The following is an 18,291-nucleotide window of genomic DNA, read 5'->3' on the forward strand; positions in this document are numbered from 1 at the left end:
TTGCCCCGCCACTTGTGGGCTGGCATGGACCCAGCAAGGGTGGTAGGTCTTGCATCCTGGGACCTGGGAAGTTGAGATGTGTCTCTGCATTTAAGTTGACTTCATTTTAAAACTAAATTTACGCACATAACCCTAGAGCATAATTACAAAAGGTTATTTAAATTAAGCTCATCAGCATAAGCTGAAAGTTTTGCCTTTTCCCCCTCTAGCAGTTTCCCATTCTGTCCTCTCTGCTCTCATGATGCCTCTGTGCACATACTTAATTGCAATTAAAGACAATGAAATTTTCAGGGTAGTGACAGATCTTTTGCTAACTTGACCATGCGATGCCCACTAGCAGATTCATTACATAAATTCAGCCACGGCAATCAAAACAGTGAGTCATAAGCATGTGCCCAGCTCCAGTTGTTGCACTGAGAGCCTTGTTTTAACTCCTACTTGATCCATTGCTGGAAGCCATTTGTTCCTTGAGCTTGTGTGCGACTTGAAGTAAGGCTTTGTAGGGGGAGGAAATGCAAAACTTGGGTCATTCCTGAAGAGCCAGCGGGCTGATAAAGCACTGGGGAGCAAAAGCATCTGCGGAGCTGGAGTGGAGAACCCGACGCTGTGGCTTAGCTGGTGCCTTGGGAGAAAAAAAAAAAGGGAAGGACAAGGACAATAAACAGATCCTGCTAGCATGTGTTTGGGAGCTGCGAGGTGGCAGAGCAAGCTTTGGGCTCCTCTGCAAATATAGGCAAATACTCACCCCAACTTTCATGTGTGCACGCACACATGTGGATGCTCCATACTGTGGCAGCTCATTATAGATTCCCACAAGAAAGCCGTTAAGAAGGAATTTTTAGCTGTTCTGATGTGGTCATCTTGTTCTTGCAAAAGAAAAGCTGGTCTCTTCGTTTCATGCTGGTTTTATTTTTTCGGGCGGTGGGAATCATTATAATGAAATAGTGCTGTGAGTATATGCGTAATATTTTATCCCTGTGTATACAGTCTTTCACCGTGGGTCCAGTGAAAATGGGACCCCAAGAAAATGGGGCTTTCCAGACATGTTCGTCAACCACTGCACTGCATTGACCTGCAGAAAAAGCATAGTCAGGGGAATTTTTCACCCAACCCAGCTTTTCTTCTGCATTTTCTGCCTCAACCCCTGGCAATTGTTGCCTGCCAGTCTGCAGAGGGCGATGCAGCATCAGTTTGACCAGATTTGTGGTCCTCCTTTAGTTTTCCGTCACCAAGATATTTCAGGGGTTGAGAGTTGAGGGTTGAGGTGAGGCCAAAGCTAGAGGGGAAAAGGAGAGGACTGGACCATCGACACAAGTGTATTTCACGCACAGCCTCTTCATGCCGGCTGCATAGCAGCTGATGAAACAGGAGACTGCCAAGGATTTCACTTCCCTGTTCAATCCTCCTGCACAGGAAGACTCAAATCGTTTGCTGAAGCTTTGAAGACCATTGTAGTGACAGCTGGTTATATCATGAGTTTGTCTGGGACTCAGAAGCCTGAGTGTAAATCAGCTTTAAAAGGCAAGAATGAAATCTTCAAGCTAAAAAAAACCCCCAACAACCATACACTCATCTGTTTTTCAGACTTCATGTTGCCATTGCCATTTTCTGGAAAGGACTGGTGGATGTCCACTGCTGGTGGAGACATCTCTCTTGAGTCTCCATGAGACTACCCATGAGAATTCACAGGTATTTGTGCCAAATAATCACTTTGAAAAGCCACCGCATCCTCTCTTCAATCCAGTTGTTCTTTGGGCTATTGGGAATTAATTGGGAATTGTGTTATTTAAACATCTATGCTGCCTATAAAGAAGGGCAGTGGGGTTAGAAGGACTTCCGAAGACCTGCAGGAGTTAAAGAGTAAAATAAATGTGACTTGAGCCTGGGGTATGGCATGGCTATATATGCGCCAAAAGACCATAGCTAAGTAGTGCTGCTCTGCAAAAAACTCTGCATGTGAGATTTATTCAGACAAAAAGAGTTTCCCCAGGTTTATTCTTTTTAGAAGGAGACCCAGTAATATTAAGGCTTCTTACTCTTTCTCTCATCAACCACCCCAGGGCTTAGGCATATGCTCCGCAGAGGGGTGAGCCTACCCCAGGCCCACTGCAAATTTTGGGGATGGGATGTTTTGCAGTTTGCTCAGGTGTAGGCTGCAGGCTGTGAGCAGCTTGAAAGCTGAATTCCACTCTTTGCCCTTGAAATTTGTCACAAAGGTCATTTCCTCACACATGGAATGGGAGAAAGTGCGCAGAATTATTTTCCACCTTTGGTTTCCAGTTCAGCTTGTGGTTGGGATGGAAATGCCAACCGAGTGTATTCCTATGGGAATATTCCCTAAACCCTATTCCTTGGGTTTTTTTCATGATACACCTCCAGTTTTTAAAATTCGCTCTCTTTTTCTTTAAAGCATTTGATTACTCCTTGTGGCTTGTTGCAGTAGAATAATAGCAGAATGTGAAGAATTCGAATATTTGCTTGAACTGGATAAATTCACTGGGAAAAATCTTGCCAGTTTTTTGACTAAATGGCACATACATCAATGCCTCCTTGAGGTATTTTGACTCCTCCTCAGATTTACTTAAGGCAAATGCATGTTTTGGCTCTATCGAAGGCTCCCAGGAGAGGGGATCTCTGGGGCTCTCCTGCTCTCGCACGGGATGAGCCGGTGAGGGCTGGGGCCAGAGCGCGCCGTGGGGAGCACGGGGGGAGTGGGTGCTGCTCCCCCTTGCTGGCCTTGTCCAATATTAAATGAGAAATCAAAAGGCCCTCTTGCAGTGCTGCACATATAGCAGGCAGAGCTGTGCTTGCCTTAACTACGGGTTAAACAAATGTATCTTTAGAAATTTTAAGGAAGCAAATAAGAATTTAAGGAATTTTTAAGAAAAAAGCAAAACGCATCGGTGTATTGTACAGACAGAATGCTGCGGCGTGGTAGCCGAGGAGAAAATGCATGGAGAATGCGGGCATCGATCCCGCTACCTCTCGCATGCTAAGCGAGCGCTCTACCATTTGAGCTAATTCCCCTCCCTACATCTGCCCCTTGCCGGCGCCGTTCTATTCTCTTCTCGCGAGACGCCGTGCGGCGCCGGCGGTTCCACGTCCCGATCGCGGGTCCTACTGCGCCTGCGCGGGAGCGCGCCGGCCGGGGCTTGGCGGCGGCGGGCCGGGCCGGGGAGGATGCGCGGCGGGGCCGCCAGCTCGCCCCCGCCCGCGCGGCGCCCCACGGTGAGGAGCGGAGGGGCGGGACGGGACGGAGAGGAGAGAGGAGAGGAGAGGAGAGGAGAGGAGAAGAGAAGAGAAGAGAAGGATTGAGGTGCGCGGCGGGGTCCGCCCGGGGGCGCGGCGGCGTGCGGAGCCCGAGGGGAGCGTGCGTGGGGAAGCACCGGGCGGGGGGCGGGTTGCAAAGGGCATGTGTCTGGGGGCATCGGGGGGTGGGGGGGGGGTGTTGCAGAGGGCTGTAGGCGTGGGGGCATCGGGCGGTGTGGTGTGCAGAAAGCTGTGTGCCCGGGGGCACCGGAGGGGGGTTTGCAAAAGGCTGTGTGCCCACCGGCATGGCGCGGGGGGTTGCAAAGATCTGTGTGCCCGGGAGCACCTAGGGTTTTGTAGAGACCTGTGTGTCTGGGGCACCCCCGAATGGGAAAGCGTGAGGTGCGGGGAGGTGTCCGGAGGGCCGGACGAACGGGGCCTCGGGAAGGCTGCAAAGGGCTTGGTGTGCACGGGAAAGCGTTTTGCGGGGTGAAGGACCGTAAAGGGCTGTGTGCGGGGGGGGGGGGGGCTGCAAAGGGCTGTGTGCCAAAGTGGGGGCTGTGTGGAGGTCAGAGCATGGGGCTCTGCACCCAGCAGAGACTCTGCCAGGGGGCTGGGGCAGTTTGAGTCGTGGTGGGGCCGCATTGAGGTCAAAAGAGAACAAAACAAAACCCAAATACTGTTTTTCCCCCCCCCCACCGGATGAAGCAGCGCAGGAGCTGCCTGTGATCGCCTCGGTTGCTGTTAGGGGAGGCTTCTCCTTCCCAGCAGCTGGGCATGCTCCTTGCAGGGGACAGGGTGGTGAGCCTTCACCTGCCCTCCCCAGCCCTGCTGCTCTCTGGGGACGCGTGGGGTGGCACAGGTATGGCCTGGGTGCCCAGTGTGCAGCCCCCAAAATACTGCTGCCTGGGACGTAGCTGGCAACGCTGGTGGGGTGGCCGGGTTTGGTCCCTGCAGGTGGCAGGGGCAGCTGGAGATGAGGCAGCTCAAGTGCCTGAATTAGTTAACCTGCTGCTTGCAGCTGGTTCCCCCCACCTTGCCTTGCGATACCTCCTTTAAAAACAGCACCCAAAAAAGTGAAATCTGGCACCGTGGTGAGTCATGAGGTCTTTTCCCTCAAGAAATGGTTCCGTTTGCTCTTGTGCTCCAACTGAAGTAGAGTTAAGGGCAATATCTCTCTGCTGGATGAGGAAGGAGGTGCTGGGTCTGGAGCAGGGATCTTTGGGTGTCTGTCAAAATAGCAAATGAGGGCATGTGCTGGGGCCTTCTGGGGAGCTGCATTGACCAGCTGGAATTTGGTGTCCTGTTTTTGGAGGGAAAAGGGGATGCACTCGCTCAGGGAGTGCGTAGCAAAGCGGGTGAGAGCATTGGGACCTTTCTCTGCCAGCGTCGTGCTAAGAGGAGGCTATTCGTGGGCTTTACACTTTAATTTAAAGCAGTCTTCAGCAGTGGCGATATCCAGGGTTTAGTTAAAAATCTGTCATTCTAGTAAATGCCTTGCCTTGTGCTTGGTCACTTCTGTTCTGATGTTCTTGAATAAGAAAATGGAAAACAGAACGGCGGCGAAGGCCAATGCAAATGCTTTCTAAACGAAGGGGATTACAAAATTGCTTTTGTTGTATGACCTCAGTGGTGGCTGCTTAACACCTTGATGTTTGGAGAGCAGCAAAGTCCTGGGCTGAGCTGGCAGGGCTGCAGGCAGTGGTGCCTGTCCCCAAGTCATTCCAATTTCACTGAGCAGCGGGGAGGTTGGAGAGAGTGATGGGACCTGCTGCAGCTTTTGCTCCATTGCGCTCCTGCGTGCTTTACACTGTTGGCTTTCCTGCAGTACTTTTGTACTTCTACCTCGGCTGTGTTCAAGCCATTGTTCTGTTGGATTCAAAACTACTCCCTGCTCAATTTTACACCCTTCCTAAGGGATTTGCCTTAGTTCTTCCTCTGATGTACAAGTTACTTTTTCTCCTGGATGCATTTGCTGAGCTAGTGTCCTCCAGACTGTGAATTTCTGATGAAATACTCCTGTATATCAACAGCTTTACAATTAACAAATAGATTTTTAAAAATTATTTATTTCTTTTCCTTGACAGGTTCCTGTCTGTGAATGGGCTCTGCCTCTTGCAGAGTTTGCTTAATAGCTTCTCTGAATGATATTTTATGAAAGTACTTGGAATTTTAAGTTTACTTCTCTTCTGTCCTTTTCAACATACTAATATGTTGCATCTTACTTTAAAGGGCCTGTGACACATGGTCTTAACTCTTCAGAAACTGTCCTGCCTTTCATTTATCATTTTCATGGTTGTGAGCTTCCTTCTTGCTTTTTTTTTTTTTAGCAGAGGGAAGATTGGCCAACAAACATGTTCTGAAAGACATGTTTATCTTTTAAAAAAAGCCCAACAGCAACCAAACAAGCAGCAGCTGCACCCATCCAGCAGTATGATTTCTTATCTTGGAGCGTGACTCATAATTCTGACGACTCCTTACCTTTGTTGTTATTTTAAAAAGAAAGTAGTTTTGTTACCTAAGCTATTCCCCTGGGTGCCAGGCTGAAGAGCGTTGCACGTGTGTCATTTCTTTTTCTGGTGGCCTTCTGTCTGTTTTACATCACCCTGAGCTGCAGGACCCCGTAATCTTGTCCATGGGCTGCTTTTTTTTTTTTTTTCTGATATGCAGAAAATAGGGAGATGCTTGAGAGTATCTCCTGCTGGTGAGTCTTGCCTTCGATGCAAACAATAGCGTTTCACCAGCTTGGTTTTGCAAAAGTCGACTCTGTGGAGCTGGAAAAAATGTTTCAGGCTGCATTTTGCATAGATGCTCTCAGATGTGAGATTTCACTGCCTGGGTGTTACGTGTGTTTTTCCTGTCACGGGGCAGTCTGCCTCCCTGAATCGTTACGTTGCTGAGAGCAACTGGCAGAGCAAATGCAGGGATGGGGGAAGAGAGGACTGCCTTCACCCTTGCTTCGTCAGCCCCAGCCTCCCTCGTTTGCTCCTTGTGTGGTTTAATAACAGGGTTGTGCAGGATCCTTTCTCACAGCAAAAAGTATTTTTGTTTTTTTTTTTTGTTTTTTTTTTTTTTTAGAATTAAAATCGCACCGAAGAGTGTGTGTTAAGATCGACTTTGAAACTCAAAGCCTGTTAGTCCTTCACAGTCATGCTGGAGTAATTCCTGTGCTTTTCTCTCCTGCATTTTAATTACAGGAGAGAGTAGTTCAGCTCCCACAGCTCAAGCTGCTTTAAGGACACATCTATACTCTGCAAAGGAGCTTTCCCGTTGCTATCTTTTACTTTGGCAGTGCTGTGCACCTGGGACTCCGTACATGGGGCAAACATTGTTCGAGCGCTAGTGAATCTCTGTCTTCCCCTTGCGCTTCCTCCCTCCCAAGGACAGAGAAGTCCCTTTGCAGGTGACTGGAAAAAAAACCAAACTAAACAAACCTACAGCTGCTCTGTGCAAAGAACAGCCCCCAGAGATGCTGAAGTTGCAGTGCTGTTGGTGGAGCTTTGTGGTAGGGTTGCTTGCTGCATCCCCTTTAGTTTTCGGCAGCCTGTGGCACTCCCAGTTGTCCATTTTACTGGGTAGTGCGGGGGTGGTTTAAGGCACTGGTTTGTGCCATGCCGCCAGTCGCTTAGCGTGGCGGTGCAATAGCTGCTGTGTGATGGTAGGCAGTTTTTCTAGCACATGCAAGATAATCTCCCAAGCTGAGGTTGGAAGTCTTGGCTGGTTTGCTACAACACGTCTCCCCATTTTACGTAGCAGTGGGTATTTCTAAAACAACTATGCAGGCTTGAGTGCTTGCTCTGTGTTTTTCGAGGCTGATGGGTGCTTTCCTTAGCTGTGGGTTTGCTTTGACGCCCTCAGCATCAGGTATTTGCAGAGGGACCGGTGCAGATTCGCCTCCCTAAGTGTCTGCTTGAGCACCAGCTGTGCTTCCTGGCTCAGCATCCTGCCAGGTTGTTCCCACGTGTGCCATGCCCCTCTGCGCTCCAGGAGAGCTAAATTGGGGTTGGAAGAGAGCTGGCAAGAGGCCTAGGTGTTCTTAGAAAGATATTGATTGCCCTGGACAGTTTGGGTTTGTTTCTTTTGTTTCCCTGGCTCTTGTCATGGGGTTGGGCTCATTAGGGCGGCAGCTCGTTGGAGGATGGAGAAACAGCGCAGGCTCTGCGGGTTGAGGCTGGAGCAGTGCCATCCCAGCCCGCCTCTCTCAAGTGTTAAGTCTGAAGCAGCCTGCCTGGTAATTCCATTAATGGGAGCCTAGTGCTAGAGAGATAAATGTAATTCCAGGGTAAAGCTGACACTGGGGCTCAAATGGGGAGAGGATTTGCTGGTTCTCCCGGGTGTGCCGCTGTGAGTAATGTACTCCTGTATTACCCACAGATGATGTTTAAAGTCTAGATGTCAGCGTAAAGACCAAGTAGTGATAAAAAAAATTGCTGCTAAATCTCCATGTGAAGAAATCCTTAGCTCTGGAGACTAGCTGTCTCTTTGGAATGGGTTTTACCAGGAATAAGAGTTTCCTGCTTAACTCCTGACATGCAGGACGACACAGAGCTAAGCAACCAGCCAATTCAGGAGGCAGCTTGCATGGGATATAGCCAAAACCAGCTCGCTGTGTATAATCAATGCAGAGCAAAAATGATACCCTGTGTATATCACACCAGAAAGCTTGCAAGCACATCGGAGCTAGCCACCACAATTGCAAGTAGCACAGGCTCCTCCACATTTTTGGGCAGTGTGGTCCACGCTTGAATTCAGAGATTACTGTCCTGACCAGCTCTTTTCCCAGCTCAATTTCTTTTTTTTTGCAGACCACATCTTCCTGTTTGCAGTTGTATAATACCCTCATGGCACCATCAGCGAGTCTTGTGTTGCAAAGGAATGGTTAATTGGGATATTTTTAGCTCTCCTTGTGACTTGGATCCTGGAAATCAAACACGGGAGCCAGCACCGTTCAGCTTTATGCAGAAGAGCTTCCCGTGCATCTGGCACGGTGGGAGCTCACAGCGCCAGTGAGCCCCAGTGCTGAGGTACCCCAAAAATCAAGCAAACGAGGCGCTTGCCCCCAACTTTTGGAGCTCAGCACAGGATTTTCCTTGTGGGAAACTGCTTGTCATCAGTCCAAGGCAGGGGAAAAAAGGTCTGTGAAGCCAAAGAAGGTGCTGGGGATGCTCAGCCCCCCATGTGCCCCCATCATGCCAGCTTTGCCCGAGTGTCCGTCGGTACAGATCTGATCTTCTTAGGCCTTGGGGCCCTGCTGGCATCCTGACAGCAGATTTAAAGCCAACTTGCTCAGAAATGCTTGTTTGTTGGTGTATTCAGCAGCTTGCCGATGCTTCCTCTGCTGTGAGAGGTGTGGGGGAGATTCACTTGTTCAGCAAAGTGGGGTGCGTGCTTTGCCAGCGACCTAGCAGCAGCTGGGACAGCCCTCCAAAGTCCACAACCTGCTCATGCATCTCTTGCTTTTCTTTGCAGTAGCTGTGCAGATGTGCGTGGCTTCTTGATGTATGCGCTTTGGGCCAGCTCGCTTGCGGGATCTCATTGAGACTTGCTGCTTGGCTTGAGTTTTTAAATCTCCTGCCACCCCTTCCCTTCAGTTCTGTTCCCTCATCAGTGAGGGTCATGCTTTGCATGCCTTTCCCCAGCTGCTAAAGCTGCAGCCTGCCAGGTGTGTGGAGGGTGTACTGCGGAAACCTGTCCGGCTGTTGCCTCAACCAAGTGTGCGAGAGCCATGTCTGCCACTCACCGCCACAGTGGCACGATGTTGGGGGGATGCAGGTATCGGTCTGAGCTAGTGCAATTGCTTTTTTTTTTTTTTTTTTAAAGTTTCCCGCATTTGCATTGTAGCTGACTAGTCAAGTTTTAGTTTAGTAGCGTGTTTTTCTCTTCCCAAGATAAAATTTTTGAGTGTCTGCTTTCCTGCTTTTGTAGCTCTGACATCTGGTTTGGGCTTGAGCGGAGCAAAGTTGCACTGATAGTGAATTGTGTGTCTTGTCAAACATTTCAATACAGAGTAGACGAGGAGGGAGCAGGTAAGAAAATGACCTGCATGCTTAGAAATTCAGTTTCTCAAAAAATGCTGTGTCTGTGGTGTCTTGTTCTTACTGTTTCTCTCTTCCCTCCTCCCCCAGTTCCATGAGTCAAAACTGGTCATGAAGTATCGTTGTCTGAATGAGGGGGACTTACCAGGGAGGATGGAATACATTAGTTTCCTCTGCATGGTAGTTAAGTGGGTCAGAAGTGTTGAGTGTGCTATTGCTGCTGATTACAATGCTAACCAGATAAAGTCGCTCAAACTGTTTCAAAGCATCACTATTTTCTTTGCTCCCTGACTTGCTGCATGAGTTTCACAGGGAAACCTGTATCTGATCTGCAAAGCATTGATTTGCTCGATGGCTCTTCTGGCCTAGGTGCATGGTTGAGCCACCTTCTTGCCACCTTGGTGCAACATTTTGAGTGACCCAGCACTGAATTTGTTCTTTACCCAAGTATATTTGAGCCACATCTGCATCCCCATTTGGTTTGCTGCGTAGCTGACCAGGCAGCTGTGCCAGCATAGCTGTGGAGGAACAGCCAGAGCTGCTGCGGACTGATGCCTATCACACCGCTCCCTCGGAGAAAGGGCCGGTAGGACCATCGCTTGGCCTCCTGCAGACTCCGAGCCTGTTTGCTCTAGGTGTCTAGAGGCTGAGCAAATAGAGCCTGCTAACATTGTCCTTCTAACAGTCTTGAGCTTATGGTGTAAATCCCACGGTGGGCTCTGCAGATCATCAACTGAGGATGCTCAGCAGTGCTAGAGATACCTTGAACAGCATGACATTTGGTGAGTGATGTTGCCTCAGTGCTGGGCTCCAACAAGATGCCTGTTGAAAAGCCACAAGCAACTGGACTTGGCGTTAATTCATGTTGCAGTATCAGGCAGTCAGCTCCTCTGGGTCCTCTCTGAGTTTTTGAGGCTGGAGACCTTCTGATGCTGCGTCTGCTCAACTTTGGCGTGTTTGTGGGGTGACCTGATGGCTGTGCTTTGGTAGCTCTGTGCGGTGAAGAGATCTGGCTGGAGGCTGCTCAGGGTCTCCCATACTGCAAGAGAAGATGCCATGAGATACAGCGGGTGGAATTTGGAGTTGAATTGGGAGTGGGAAGGAGGGATATATAACAAATGTTATAGCTGAGAAAAGCAAAAAGCTTCAGAAGACCTTAACCACTGAAGGGGTTGAACTTGTTTCCAGCTGACATGTTTAAAATGTGATTAGCTGCCTCTTAAAGTGGGGTGCTGTAATCAGGTTTCCCTGGAAAAAAAATTGCACGGTGCATGTGTCGAGACAAGGGGCAGACTGGGCTCGGCAAGTGTGCGCGTTGCTTTAGGGCTCAGTCTGTAATTCCCCTTGCTTATTCTGGCCTTTTGGAGACCGGTGCGAGTGCAGGGAGCTCCTGCCCTCTCATGTGCCAGCGCTTGGTCTGGTGGCAGCCAGAGCTTTTCCCTCCAGCGCAGACTGGAGGGAACAGGTGTGAGATGGGGGGGCCTCTGCCCCTCTTTGGCAGTGGTGGACTGTTGTCAGCCCCCTGTGTGTCTAGGGAAATGGTTTTCCAGGTCATCTGTTGGGATTTTAGAGGGATCTCTTCCCTTACTGCTTTCCTGCCTTGAGCACGGATGCCGTCTGGATCTCCACTGACCTCTCCCTGAGGCATGTCAAAGCAGTTTGGTCCTTGGGGGATTATCTCCTGCAGGGTGCTGGATCTGGCATGGGAGCAGCTGGATGGACAGAGAGGTCTGTCCCCAGAGAGGTCTGTCCCTAGAGTCTTTAGTTTGTGGCTCAAACAGTGCTGCTAGTCCATATTCTCTGACTGCTGGAAGTGGCAGGTGTTGAAATGAAAAGATTGGGTTAGCCGGTGTCTATCAGCTTGAGCTGATAGAGCATGAATTTAGCTCTTCTTGTTTTATTTCAAGAAATTACATTAAGAAATGAGCAAAAGAGGCTGTGCACCAGAGGCTGCTCCCACTGCAGATGTCTGCTTGCAAAGCTGTGTTGCAGAATGATTCTTTCTGGTGCTGCAAAGGCGGCAGGGAAAGCAGAGCTGTGGCACGGGCCAGGAGACCTCTGGGGAGGTGCAGCCGAAGGGCTGGCTTGATTGCTTTGGCAGTCCGTCTTTTGAGCCAGGCGTGGGCATTGCTTCCATCTGTTATCAGTGGTTCCTTGCATCTTAGTGAGTGCATGAGCTGCTTTTTCCTGCAAGCTGAGGAGCTGTGCTCTGCCCCAAGTTCCTGCTGCCGGGAGGTGGCATGCATGTAACCGAAAGGTCCCCGGCATAAATGTGGCACGCGTGATGGCTCTTGTGTCTTGCCTAGCATCAGCTCTGTGGTTACAGCTAGTTGCAGCTGACTTCGAAAACTCTGCTCTGTAAAACTTGGCCTGAATTAATCTGTTGTGGTTTGTTTGATTTTTTTTTTTTTTTTTTTTTTTCCTTTAAAACTAAGATAAGATTAATTTCTGCAGAGGTGAAAGCTTGAGCTTTGTAATAAAGTCCATAATTTTCTTAAGGATGCTTTTGGCTATTTCTGGGGTGTGCATGTGCTCCACATGGTAACAGTTATCAGGAAGACTGAGAACGGGGAAGTTGGAGATGTGTAGCTGGTTAATTGATTTTAATGCCATGGAAACTCAAATTGAGTTGCTTTGTGCTTTTTCGGGGGGGGGAAGCTGCATTTAATGGAGGAGCAGCTCTGGGTATTTCTGTGAAGGGTGTTTAAAGGAGGCTTGAATGTGAGGGTTTTAACTGTGCTCATCTGTTTGTGTCGAGAGCTGGCAGAGTTGGTGGTTGCGGTGCAAGCATGGCAGGTGTCGCAGGCAAGGCTTGCCTGGGGGCCCCGGGACAGCTTCCGCAGGAGCCTGTGTGACTAATGCTGCGTAAACTTAGAAATAACATGACAGGATTAGCTCTGCCTCCTTCACCTCTGTAAGGAGCTAGGGGTGGGGGAGCTCCGTCGGACAGCTGCCGGGATGTTTGGATGGTACCTCTGGGGATGCCGGTGCATCAGCTCCCTCCACTCGGTACGGCTTTGTGGCGTGTACTTTTTTTTAGGTGGGGATCATGCTCTTGCTGGTTTTGGAGGTGAGGTGGCTGGCTGGGCTTTGAAGCCTTGTGCTGGCAGCCCCTCCGGTACCCTGAGCTGCACCTGGATCCGTTGGGACCCCTCCATCCACCCCTGTGCTGGAGGAGAAGCGGGATGGAGGTGGGGTGTGTTCAGGGCACCCTGTGCTGGGGACAAGCCAGCCTGTGGAAACCACGCAGGGCTGTGTCCCGTTCTCCCTCCGTGCTCCTGGTGGTGTTGAAGGAGGTTGCGTGTCAGGGTGAAGGGCTGGCTTCAAGTCTGAGCCTGTGCTTCTGTTTTTCCATCCTTGTTTTCCAGGGTTTCTCTGCAAGGAATTGGAATACCCCTTCTATGGGCTGCCGTGACAGCCTCAGAAATGTCCAGATGGATTTGAACTTCGGTGTTGCAAAGGGCTTTGCATATTTATTTTCAGTATCCTGCTGTCTGCTTTGCTTAAGAGCTTTTGCTAGATCCTTTGCATATGTTTGTCCTTCTCCTCTTCTGAAAACCATTTGAGAATACCCTTCAGCTATGGCAAAACACACACAAAAAAAAAAAATCCCCAAATCTCTTGGAGAAGTTTTGTTTTACCACTGTTCCTCTGTAAGCTGTGAGGCTTGCATAGCTGTGGTGTATTGCTGTTTGAGTGCATCAGCCTAGTTTGGAGACCTCAGGCAGTACTTCACTAGGCTCTTTTGGATGGGTCTTTAGAAAAGTGAGTGGCTGGGCACATTCAGCAGTGAATGGAGCTGTTAAAGTGGTTTTTAAGTGACTTACCCCTGTGCAAAGACAAAGCTATGATGAGTTGAAGTATCATAGCTTGAAAGCCTCATCTCGGTTTCCAGATGTACCACTGTGCTGTCTTTCTGAGGTCGTGCTTCCCATCAGCTTTAGCTGATCTCAGGCTGTTCTCCTGCCAGAAATCCTTCCACTTTATTTTCTTCTTTCTGGGACAGCTTCCAGTTGGATCAAGCAAATGATGGTTGCTACCACAAGTGTAGAGATGACTGGGATGTGTAGAAGGGGGTGGAGAAGGGAAAAGGCAGGACTGTCTATTTTGGCAGCAAAGGATAGTTTTGGATCAGTTAAGCTGATGAGCACGTGGGAGTGGGCACGGCTTGCCCTGTAGGCCCTGGTAGAGCACATCTTGCTTCTACCCTGGTTTCCCTCCCTGCAAAGGAGGGGTAAAGATTGCAAAGTGTGTTAACGTTTCTGGGAGGCTACCATGTTGGTAGAGTCCTTTGAGGTGCACTGGGTGATGGCTTCATGTTCGTGCTGAAAACATGCAGCTTCCCAGTTAACCCATGGGAGGTATCCCTTCGGGAGGACTTTGAGCACAGTTTTTAAATAAAATCTTCTGCTAAACATATCAAGGAGAATATTAGATTGACAATAAGGGAGAAATTTTCTACAATGAGGGTGGTGAAACACTGGAACAGGTTGCCCAGAGAGGTTGTGGATGCCCCATCCCTGGCAGTGTTCAAGGCCAGGTTGGATGGGGCTTTGAGCAACCTGGTCTAGTGGAAGGTGTCCCTGCCCATGGCAGGGGGGTTGGACTAGGGGATGTTTAAAAGGTCCCTTCCAACCCAAACCACTCTGTGATTCTATGATTTCTCTGCTTAAATATGCTGCAGACCAAGGCCTGATGCGTTAGTGCCTCTCTGAGAGGGAGCAGGACAAATCCTGCTGTCCTATTCTCCTCTAGCCATAAGGCTAGGGATAGGTTTATCTTCCTGCCTGACTTGTTATAAACATTTTATCTGTCCCATCTCAGCCTGAAAAGATGATCTGTTAGGTGCTTGTTGCAAGTACGTTACTGCCTTGACGATGATTTCTCAAGGTCTGTTGAGTGGGGAGCTGGCGTGTTTTTGGTAGCGCTCTCAACGTACTAGCCATATCTGAGGAGTTCATCATATGTGCTTGTGTCGAAGGGGGTTGTGCATCTTCCTGTTAAAAGCAGCACAGACGCTCAGCCTTACTGTTGGTTATGGGAGGTCAGAGCTGTTTGCTTGAGCTTGAAATTGCTGGTGTTGCAAGATCATTACAGGATGGGGGGGAGAAAATAAGCATAAGCCCCTTAAAGAAAGCTTTATTATTTCTCAAAGCTGGCAGGAAAACACCCCACCTCCCTATTTAGGCTTCAGAGTAGAGTTTCTTTTATGGTGGGTGTATCTGCTTGCGACAGGGGCGTTAGCAAAGCTGTGTGGTCAGGCTTGGTGTCTGGCAGGTCCCCCGAGGTCATGTGCCTTCCTTTTCTTTTACTGCTTATGGCCTGGGGGACTTCTCTGGTTGCTCCTGCTCTGCAGAGCCCTCCTATTTCTCTGCCCCGTTGTTTTGCTTGCACCTTTCACTCCTGATCTGGTGATGCTTCCTTCTCCCTTTGTAGGTCACCCGGTATCGATCAGTCCTCTGTCCCTATGCTTCATAACTTTTTTTTTAAATTCTGGTGAATCTTTATGTGCTGCATTAGATGAAATAAAATGTTATTGTGTCTCTGCAGCACTAGTTCAGTCTGCCAACAAGCAACACGTTGCAATGTTGAGGTCAAGGACAGAAAGAGGTCGCTGGGGTGGTGACACTGAGAAATGTGTATTTTGGTGGACAAATTGGAGCTGCAGGAAGGCAGCAGAGTAGCTTTGCTGGCATGAGCGTGTCATCCATGCTCTGCAATGCCTGGAGCATGGTCGTGTCTCCCGGGAGGAGCAGCCCTGGGGCGAGTGATGCTGCTGGGCACTGTGAGAAGGGAGTTCAGGAACAGGGGGGACTGATTCCCTGGCACTCAGCTGTGCTTTCAGTATATCTGGCTGCTGTGGGACAAAATGCTTTGTCTGAGAGCCGCGGTTGCTTTGGGAAGGCAGGCCAGGCCACCTTCATATGGGTTTGATTAAATCCAGCAGCCAGCAGCACTTAGAGAAGCTACAAGCATCTCTGTTTGCCTTGCTCAGCAGTACCGGGAGGCGAGGAGTTTGAACTTTGCCAGTGGTGTTTCTGCAATGTTGTCTAATAGTAACAGTCGCATTGAGAAAGTTGTTAGAGGAAAAAGGAGCTGGAGGAGGAAGGGGGAAAAGGTTGTCTGCACAGCAGCCATGCTGCTCTCCCCCACGTGCTGAGCCTTGGTGCAGGAGTGGGTTGATGCCAATGCAGATTAAGTCCTACAAAGCTAATGCAGCCCCTTTAGATGTAAGCCATGTGAAGCTAAGGTATGAATTTCCTTGCTGGGGGAGGAAGGTTGTCTTTCCGTACTTTATAAATAAGCTGCCACTGAAGATTATTGGCCAGGTTGGATTTGTCATATTATTTCTGTCTTTGTAGAGACTTCATGTTCCACTGCAGAATGGTGTCCAGTTACTGACTTCAAAATTAAAACAGAAGACCCTCCTGGAGGTACATAACACGAGTAAATAACTCTTGTGTTTTGGCTAGAGTGGTAATGTAAAGCAACAGGGAGACCAATTATAAATGGTGATGGAAAATTTGTGCTTGAGGCTGGAGTCCAAGGTCTGTGCTGTGGTCTTCAGCATTGTTTTTGTCCTTAGAAATGCCTTCAGCCCTTCCATAATGGGAAAGGAGAAAGGGGAAAATGGGGAGCCAAATGGATTATGTTTTTTCTCAGTTCTTTAAATACCAGCTTGCAATGGCTGACATCTGTGAGTCACCCGCAGAGACTAGGGAAAACAAGCAAGTCTCTTTTTCTTAGTCCAAGGTAAACCAATGCACTTCATGGGTAAGTTTTCTTGCAGCTCATAATGAGGTCCAGTTGGCAGGAAATATGTGAGATGTTGTCAGGCTGATCCTGTACCTTCCCCTTGCCAGTTTGCTGCTTTGACTGGAGAAGTCGTCCCACCCTGTTTCCTTACCTCCCCCCGCTTCCAAATCTTCTCTCTGTTACAACGTGCTTGAGGATGGTTGTTCATCCACTGTGTTTGTTGCTGTCCCCGAACCGTTGCATGAACGGAATGGGAAAAGTAAAACCGTATTACATGCGGTGACCTTTGCTTCAGTTGTATCATCAGAAAAACGTCTCCTTACGTGGCTTAGAATTGTTTCCAGTAAAACATCTTTTTTTCTGATACATGTTCTTTGGCATGCAGTGGGCACTTCGCACGCCTGCAGCAAGGTGTTTCTGCAGCCCACAGAGGTGACTTATGTCACAGCTTTTGCTCAGTGCTGCTAGATGTCTTCTGTGTGACTAATGTACAAAAGCTTTATAAAAAGCAATCAGTGGGAAATATAAAACCATTTATATTATGAAACCATAATGATGAATTAATAATAATAATAATAATGAAAAAGTGGAAGCAGACTGGCTCTGACATCGGATGGGATTCATCTGCTCTGCAAACTAGAAGAATTTGCACAAGTGCTGTGGAGCAGGAGATCTTCAGCAGCATCTCAGGGAGAGGAGTAGGGGGTTGCGCAGGTGACTGCTTCTGTCCCATTTGTCAGCCTCTTTTCTGCCCCTCTACTTAGACATTAACTTCCATGCACTGACTCTTGAGGAGGCTTTGCTGGGCGAACAGCCTTGGTTTGGGACTCATCGTCTTGCCTTTTACCTTGGCTTCCTTCTGTGATTTTGGAGAAGTCCCCTGACAGCCTCATGCCAGGTACCTCCACTGTTGTGCCAGGGCTAGGCAGGAGTGTGTTCAGGGCAGGGATCTAACACCTTCGATCTCTTGCAAGGTTGCCTTGGTGTCCTTCCCTTTTGCCAGCCAGTTCTTATTAATGTCACTAATTACTATTCTCTCTTAACACTTACAGGATTTGCCAGTTCCTGTATGCCAATGGGGATTGTGTTCTGGCTCCTTGTCGGTGCCTTAAGAGAAGCCGATGCTCTGAACAGGTATGTTTGCCATGCTGCTGGTGAGGGCGAGAGGGTCTGTATGTGTCCAAGAGTGAAATGTGTGCAAGGTTTGCCTTATGGGTGTGGATTGACAGATAGTGTGGGAGAGAATGCTCTGCAACAAATAGGTTTTTTCCATCCACATGTGCTGTGAAAATACCTAGGCAGAAGGTGAGGCTTGCACTTAGCCTTGCCGACAGCCCTGGAAAGCACTGGAAAACACAGCATTGCTGCAGAGCAACTCCTGGGAGGCCATGCTCCTTGCTAACACAGGCACAGCCTTTTCCTTCCAGTAGCACTAGCTGGGGAATCCCAGTTGAGCTCATGGCTGCGTGCATCACTACTGCACCCTCCTGCTTTGCTGGTCTTCCGTAGCTCCCATGTAGCGTGCATCTGCTCGCCGTCCTGAGTGGGGGTGGGAGGAAGCTGTTTTTGTGTTGGTGTCCAACCACAAACAAATCTGCTGTTGTTTTCCTAATGTAAGGCAAGAACAGCCTGTAGCAGCTTATTCCTTCCTGGATAATTACTGCTCTGCTCTGCCACTGATGGCTATCAGAAACAGTGGAGTAGTGCCTCCGCTGTGCTGCCCCATGCATCCTTTTGCCTGAGTTACTTGATGTATTTATTGCTTTAAGGCATCAGTGCTCAACTGAAACAATCTCATCTGCACTCTCTGCAACTGGCACTGTCAGTGGATTGCTTGACTCAGTTGTAGTCACCGAGATGCCAAACATGCTTTCAGTGATGCCCCTCGCTGTGCTACCAGCAGGTCTGCTTGCACCTTGATTTCAATTCCTGCATTACTTGGAGGGGGAGAAAATACAGGGCTGGGTTGCAGGCTGCTTTTTTATTAACTGGAATTATGTTCCCAGCTGACCAGAGGTGTGCATCCAACCCCTGGAATTGGAGTGGAATATTTTGCCATTTGTGGTTGCTCAGGGGAGGTCTGAGAAGTGGGTAGATGGATGCTGAGAAGCGTCGATGGACAAGGAGGGATTGGGCTGGCACCCAGAGCTCGAGCCTTCAGCTTGCCCTAAGAGCTTACAGAGCAAAAGAGGCTCCTGCAAACGTCTGTTCCTGATGGATCTCATCCCAAAACGGTGTTGCCTTGCCTTTG

The 18,291-nt window shown here is 49.2% G+C and overlaps 1 protein-coding gene and 1 non-coding gene across 13 annotated transcripts in view; one reads left to right on the forward strand and one right to left on the reverse strand.

Annotated features, from left to right (window-relative positions):
• Window positions 1-2,954: 2,954 nt before the first annotated feature.
• On the reverse strand, window positions 2,955-3,027 carry TRNAA-AGC (transfer RNA alanine (anticodon AGC)). The gene has a single exon. It is a non-coding gene; the product is annotated as a tRNA-Ala (tRNA).
• A 119-nt stretch (window positions 3,028-3,146) lies between these two features.
• LOC128152838 (USP6 N-terminal-like protein) overlaps window positions 3,147-18,291 on the forward strand; it is an 85,349-nt gene continuing 70,204 nt past the window's right edge. For 8 of the 12 annotated variants that reach the window (XM_052811483.1, XM_052811496.1, XM_052811491.1 and 5 more), the window contains exons 1-2: window positions 3,147-3,228; window positions 17,093-17,174. The gene's annotated coding sequence lies outside the window, so the exon portion shown is untranslated. Of the gene's footprint in view, window positions 3,229-9,174; window positions 9,276-16,733; window positions 16,755-16,919; window positions 16,939-17,092; window positions 17,175-18,291 lie in introns of those variants that run through there. The other 4 variants (XM_052811484.1, XM_052811485.1, XM_052811486.1 and 1 more) reach the window with 4 other exon arrangements.

The sequence above is a fragment of the Harpia harpyja genome, chromosome 16 (assembly GCF_026419915.1).
Source record: "Harpia harpyja isolate bHarHar1 chromosome 16, bHarHar1 primary haplotype, whole genome shotgun sequence".
NCBI classification, from domain to species: domain Eukaryota; kingdom Metazoa; phylum Chordata; class Aves; order Accipitriformes; family Accipitridae; genus Harpia; species Harpia harpyja.